Here is a 7,584-nt window from a genome sequence, read left to right as displayed (position 1 = left end):
CAGAGCAGAGGTCTTTCTGTTTATAGTGTCCTTGTGAATCTAACTTTTAAATGATGGGCAAAATTATTAAAATAATTTAAATCATTGCCACGGGTTTCCTCTTTGATATAATTAAATCTCTTGCTTTGCTCCTTATGTTTACATCTGCTTTTCTGTTGGAGAGCATTTCCTTTGTTCAAATGTCCTTTAAAATCACTGTCAACATCTCCATCTAAGAGACTATTTCTGGCTCACAGGTCTCTTCTCAGGATCTAGTCTCCTTTTCTAAGCCAAACGTTTTCCTAAATCTGAATTATTCCATCAATGTAGAATATAGCTTTAGGAATGGGTTCAGGGTAGGTGGATGGTCTGAATGGAGAGTCCCCTCGGTGATATTTCCACACAGTTCTTCCTGGTGTCCAGGGAGTAACTATGATCTCAAACACACCCACGTCTCTCGGAGATAGGAATTGATTCTGAGACAGGACTGTACTCTGAGGATATGCACTCTCTCCGTGCTGACAAAGAGAAGCATTTGACTCCTCTATCGCTGACAGCTTCCCCCTGGGTCACTCTAAAGATAGGATTTCAGTTTGCAGAGGAGTGTCTGTCCTTTTCCAAGCTTCCAATCTTCACACTATGCCTAGTAGATAGCAAAGGAAAATAGAAAAAAAATTTAAAGAACTTTAGAAATCGACTTCAGAACCAGGCCCATAAATGAGTCATCTTTCTCTTAGTGGCCACTACTTTGCTACACAAAAAACAGCTTTGGAATTACCACTTGTCTTCGCTCTATGCCAAATTAAATTCTTGTAGGGGTCATTCTCCTCCTACCCTCTACAAAATTAAATTCTTGATTAAAGTCTAATACTCCCACTGCTCAGAAAAGAGAGACAATATGAAGAATTATTATCCTCTGATACAAGTAATCCTCCACCCTCGTGCATGGTTATGGGGTAGGGAGGAGGTTTTCTTTTCTAGTTATGTAAATAGTATATTCTTATTAAAAAGTTGTCCAGATTAGGCATAATCAGTGTCTGTTATGTTTTGTGCTGTTTTCTGTCTACTGACCCTGTGCTTGTTTGCCTGTTCATCAAGGTTGAACATTTGCCTGGAAGCCCGTGGGATCATCTCCAGTGTGGAAACTGTTAAAAACCATATTGAGGAGGGAATTGTCTGCCATCCTAGGGACTTCCTACTGACCTTGTAGACTGTGGTCGGTTATTTGCACAATGCTATTAGGGCAACTAAGGAGCAATAAAGTAGACACTCTAATCTGTCTACTTTACTCCTTGTAAAACAAATATGTCAGAAAATTTAGAGGGGAGGTTAGTAGCCAGCGTAAAGGCATTTTCGAGTTACAAAGTAAACTTTCTTTCTTTTATTAGTGATGTTGTCTCAGAGGCCTAAGTGAATTCTGTAAATGGGAAGAAGCTGAAGTAAAGGGGTTAACCGTGACTTGTAAGCAGATCTGTGATTGTTGACCAAAACAAACAGTAGAGTACATAAGCACTGGCTATACAATGAAAATCTTATGCTAGGCTAGATTTCCTGGAATTCTCAATGAACTCATCCAACACCTAGATCTTAGTTTCCGGCAACATACTTCAGCCAAAGGAATCAGAGCTCTTTGGGGAAAGGCTCACTGGAGGACTAGGGAAGGAACCCTACAAGATCTTGTAATGCCAGACAGTACGGAAGTCCTCAGACGCATCAAGACAAAACCTGTCACCCCAGATTTCATAACATCACAAAGGACGCAGGAACCAACGGAAAGAGGTCCTAATGGCCAAAGCTAAAGCAATGTTAGCAACAAAATTAAGTAGGATTGGCTTACAACCCAAAGTATAAACTAGGTCCAACCCAACATAAATAACAATTGACTAAATAAATAAACAAAATTGAGAAAAGAAAATTCTTCAATGCAGAAGAATTCTAAATATCTTCAATAGATACTATCCTCTCAATGAAATGAGCATCACTCCACACTCTAACTACACAGTGATTTCCTTCTAAATAGTAGAATATGGAACAGAACAAAAAGAGTAACTTTACATTGAAGAAAACTGAAAAATACTACCTTACCAGGTGGTCAAGGTCAACATCAACAGTGATAAGTAATGTTGTTGATGAAAATGGTAGTTCACTTCCTGTGAACCCATTACCCTGGGCTTAACTTGGGAAAAAAATCTTAATAATCCCCAATTGAAGAACATTGTACAAATTTCTGATCAATACTCTCTAAAACTTTCAAGGTCATGGAAAGTAAGAAAAGTCTAAGAAAGTGTCCCAGCCAAATGTAGCCTAAGGAGGGATGACAACTAAATGTAATGTGATCCTGGTTGGGATCCTTAAGCAGAACACTATCAAGTGAAAACTAAAGAAATCAGAAGAAAGTATTATTTAGATTGAAACACGAATAAAGGACTTTAGTTACTATATCCATATTGTTTCATTACTTGTAAGAAATGTATTATATTAGTGTGAGATCTTATAATAGGGTAAAATGGAATTATTTGCTATGGCTTTTCTATCCATAGTTTTTGTAACCTTCACCCAGTGTTTGGGTGGGAGCATAGCAGGACTCTAACGTGGGGATTCGTTAGTTTTATCATCCTGCTAGGTGAGCCATTGCAGAAGCAGCAATGAGGAAACCCAGACCCATCAAGGAAGAAGAACTAACAGCAGAGTTTGTACAAGATCCCTGCCTGATGAAGCAGAGAGACTGCAGCACAGAGACCATGAGGCAGGGCAGGGGAGCTGCCCTGAGACAGCTATGAAACCCAGCAGAGGAGCCACACAAGCCCGTGAGGCAGAGAGAGGCAGGCTATCTAGCCTACAGAATGAGTAGACCTGTGTGCCTTTGGGCAGAAAGTTGGCTTTCAGAGTAGAGTGTCCTTGGGGCACTTTGTAACACTCGCCTTAGCAAGGCAGAAGACAAGGCAGAGGGCAGGAGAGAACTGTGGCTGCTGGCAGGGGAGCTGCTAAGGACAAATGGACTATATCTTTAATATTTTCTGATTTTGACTTGTTGTGATCCAATTTCCCTAACAAACCCTCATAATTGTGAGTATTGTGTATGAATTCTGTGTGGCCATTGCAATTACTTATCCAACCTAGTGGTGAAATGCAGTGTTGTGGGTGGGGCTACCAGAGAGGGGAAGCAGGCCTGACTTTTGCCCCGTAGGACTCATCCTTGGGAAGATATGGAATTGGATTCTTCTTCCTCCTTGTATAGCCACAGGAGGTCTACGGGTTTTGTGTCAACTTGGTTGGGCCAGGATACTCATTGGTTTGGCAGTTAAGGCCTCTTCTCCCCAATGATGTAGCCTAACACAATGTAATCAAGTCCACAACAGGATCTGCAGTGAGCAGCCAATCAGTTGTCAGATTAGGGTGGAACGCAAGTCACAGTCCTGATACAATTGAAAGGATTTTTTGGGGGGGAGGGGAGTGGGGTATGTGGCCTACTTCCTATATAAATAGACAGTGTGGAAAAGTTTGCTTGCTTTTTGCTGCAAAATAAAGCCAGACCTTTATTTTCATGACTGAGCTTTGATCAGAAGAAAGACCCACTGTGGCTGGTGGACATTTCTGGCTTCCAGCTGTGGACCTTGCATTTGACTCTCCTCCTCCTCAGATTTTGGACTGAACACTCCCACCAACACGTGAGGCATTTCCTCAAAGCTTCATGATTTCTAGGGGCTGTTGCGGTGCATGCAGAACCCAGGGATGTGAGGGGAGATCTTCAAGGAGGAATGAGGGGGAAATGGAGCTGAAGAGCATCATGGAGGAGTTGGACATTTGAGACATCATTAATCTCCAAATCCTTGGGTCTAGTCTGGTATTAATTGTTGCAAAAGAGATTATTACCACAATCCCTACCTTCATGAAGTTTCTATTTTAGGGGAGTGATGAGCAATTAAAAAATTGTATTAGAATAAGGAGGACAATAAAGGAGAATGGGCAGTGGTGGAAGGACATGGCCCCCTTTGTCCTAGCTCCTGACACTACCACTTTGTTCTATATTAGCTAATCTTGTCATTTTGAGGAGACCATGGAAATGGAATGATAGAGGCCACAACCTTTGGGACTGGCTTTTTTCTGCCATCCACTGCACATAATTTCAGAGGTTTCTACTTTAGGGAACACGTGTTAATGATTATTTGTCAGAGGATAAAATGATGTTAAAATTTTCACTATCTCAGCTTCACCTTATGGCTTGCAGTATTTATGAGTATATTAACATCTTTGTATTACTTTATATATGAGGCATTAGCTATAATACATAAGGTGAAAATGTAATAACGGTTAAATGTTAACTAACCACTACATGCTAGACTTTTTATTGGGAGCTCATACAATTCTTATCACAATCCATACATGCATCCATTGTGTCAAGCACATTTGTGCATTTGTTGCCATCATCATTCTCAAAACATTTTCTTTCTACTTGAGCCCTTGATATCAGCTCCTCCTTTCCCCCCTCCCTTCCCACTCCCCCTCCTGTCATGAACCCTTGATAATTTATAAATTATTATTTTGTCATATCTTATACTGTCCGACGTCTCCCTTCACCCACTTTTCTGTTGTCCGCCCCCCAGGGAGGAGGTCACATGTAGATCCTTGTAATCGATTCCCCCTTTCCACCCCACCTTCTCTCCACCCTCCGGTATTGCCACTCTCAGCACTGGTCCTGAAGGGATGAATGCTAGACTCTTTAAGGCAAGTGTTCAAAGGTTACATTTTGTGTGATGTTGATAACAGTGGCAGTGGGGCTGCATCTTTTATTAAACAAACAGAACAAAGATATAGAAAGATAAAATATTTGAAAAATCAGAGGCTGAATTATTTCTAACTGTCCTTCTCAAACTATAGGGCAACTAGTAAATAGAGGTATGGCTCATGGGTTCCCCAGCAAGAAGCGACAGTACACAGAACATAAAACTCCCATGCCAAGGCAGGAGATGGCTGATCATTTCAGAAACTCAGAACCTTCTGCTGAGATCATAGAAGGCCGTGGCTCTTCTAGGCCACGTGGACTCTGGCAATAGCTCTCAAAACCCAAACTCGCGGCCATCAAGTTGATTCCACCTAATAGTAACCCTATAGGACAGGGTAGAACTGCTCCTGTGGGTTCCTGAGAAGGGAACTCTTTATAGGAGTTGAAAGCCTCATGTTTCTCCTGCACAGCAGCTAATGGTTTCAAACTGCTAACTTTGAGGTTAGTAGCTCAACGTGCAACCCACTCTGCCATGATCCAAGAAGAGCTAACTTCCATTCCATGTACTGTTTTTTAATTAAAAGGACTCAAATCCCTGAGAAATCCTTTGAATTGAGGACTAACGGGTAGGGGAAAGAAACAATTTCACTGTGTTTTCTGTTGTGAACTGTTTTCTTATATCTGAGCTTCTGCTGAAAATGTTCATAATGCTTAGAAAATACCATACTGTTTTGTTAATGCCAGGTGTACTATCTTTGCATTGTAGGGCTTTTATAATTATTAGTAATATAGCCTGGGTTTCAGAGTTTATGTTTTACTATTAAAATTTGCTAGCTGTCTTTAAGGCTAAAAGAAAGACATAGCTTTCTTATAAAATAAAATAAAGCCAGTGCATATTAAAACAGCTTGTTTTGGAAGTCATTTTGACAATAGTTATTGTATTTGAAAATGATCATATACTTTGTCCCACACCTCTACTTCCTGGAATCTGTTCTTCAGACATGGTCGTTTGTGTGCAAAGGTGTTCATACAATGTTCTTGGCAACAGTGTTAGTTCTATTGGAAACAGAAAGAACATATATTTCTACACCTTGGAAATAGTTTCATGCACTCTGGCACATGAAACGATAATGCCGAAGCTCTGCTGGCGTGGTCGCATAAGCCTTGGACTCTTAACTGCGAAGTATTAGGTTCAAACTCACCAGCCACTTCGAGGGAGAAGGATGAGGCTGTCTGTTCCTGTAAAGATGTGCTTCAGAAACTCTATACAGGGCTACTTTCAGCCAGAACCCACTTCCTGGCATCGGGTTTTTTGTAGTATCAAAAGAATTAAGTAGATGAAAAGTATTGACATGAAAAAAATCTCTCGAACTTTCAAGTGGGAGAGGCAAGTGAAAAAGGCCAGTCTAGAAGTATGCACATACATTGTTACAGTGGTTATTATGGACAGGGGTGATTTAGAACAAAAACATACACTCTTTTAATATTTTAGGTTTAAACTTCCTGAAATTGGTATATATCATATTATTTGTGTAGCTAAACAGGATTAAGGAAAGATCATCAACAATAACATGACTGTATCAGCAGCTGGCCTTACTGCTATTTTTAATATTCACCTGGCAATGTAGGGTGGAAATACTTAAACTGCTACTTAATATTTGGACTTAACACACAAAACAAAATGTATCTGACTTTTGGAAACAAGATTGAGGCCAGAGAGTTTAAAAATGATATCACTGAACTACTTATTTGAAAATTGTTTTCTACCAAAAAGATGGAATAAACTGAAGGTTGGAATCCCTTATTTTTGCGTGTTGGAGTGCTTGGCTTATAGTAGACAATAAACAGCAACTGAATGACGGTATGAATTCACACTTTTAAATCTCTTTAGTCGCCCAACTTACTGAGGTTCTTATTTGCTCTTCAAATGAGGATCCAAGGTGGGAAGCCCTCTTCTTTCTACTCTTCTTAAAAATTTGGCCAAGGACCGGGTTTAGTGGCTCACATTTTTAAAAAGCTATGCATTGAAAAATCATTCCTTTTCAGAATTACACAGCATATGAAAGGGAGAGAACCAATAGCGGTGTCGCAAATAACACTTTTTTGCTCAGACTAGAGCCAAAGGATTTAATGCTGGTGATGCAATAGGTAAGAGCTCAGAGGCTAACTGAAAGGTTGGTGGTTCGAACCCCTCCGGCATCCCTGGGGATGGGCTCCAGCGAAGATGATGGGTTTTAAGCCCTATGGGCAGGTCCACTCAGTCACGTGGTGTCGGTATGCGTGAAAAAGCTCTACAGCACCCAACAGAGGAAGAGGATCTAGTGGGAAACGATTCCTGTCTGTGAAACTCTCAACAAAGCATCTGAGGCAAAAAAATTTTTAAGGGGTGTGTGTGTGTTGGGAGGGGCAGTAACTTCTTACAGAGGTGTTATCACAGGGGAAGAACGAAAATTCTGGAACAATGTCCACTGCGTACTTGTGCAGTGAGCATTTCCATGTAACTCAATCCCGCGCCGTCGGATCGAAAAGCCCTGAGACCCAAACTTAAGTGATCTCCAGTCGCACTTGATGCATCTTCCCAATCGCGCGGGTCCCAGGGGTCGACTTGCTGCGTTGGCAGGCGACGGGGAGGCCCTGGCAAAGCTGGGGTTCCATCTCGCCGGGCCCAGGGCTGGCTCCCCAGGGCTGTGGGGCCCGGGGCTCCGAAGGGCACTGCGAGCGCCCGGCCAGCAGGCGGCGCGCTTGAGTCCGTCGTGCTTCCGCCACGCTCCCACCCTAGGCAATTCCCGCGCGGCTTTAGGGTCCCCGTGAACCGCCCACTTTCCTAAGCCTTGTCCCCCGAGACTTTTCCCAGCGGTCGAAAGAAAGGTTCCAGTCGGCCG

Source organism: Echinops telfairi, unplaced genomic scaffold (assembly GCF_000313985.2).
Source record: "Echinops telfairi isolate 266 unplaced genomic scaffold, ASM31398v2 ScPeMD7_7410;HRSCAF=8448, whole genome shotgun sequence".
Classification (NCBI taxonomy): Eukaryota; Metazoa; Chordata; class Mammalia; order Afrosoricida; family Tenrecidae; genus Echinops; species Echinops telfairi.
Note: the sequence above shows the minus strand (reverse complement) of the source record.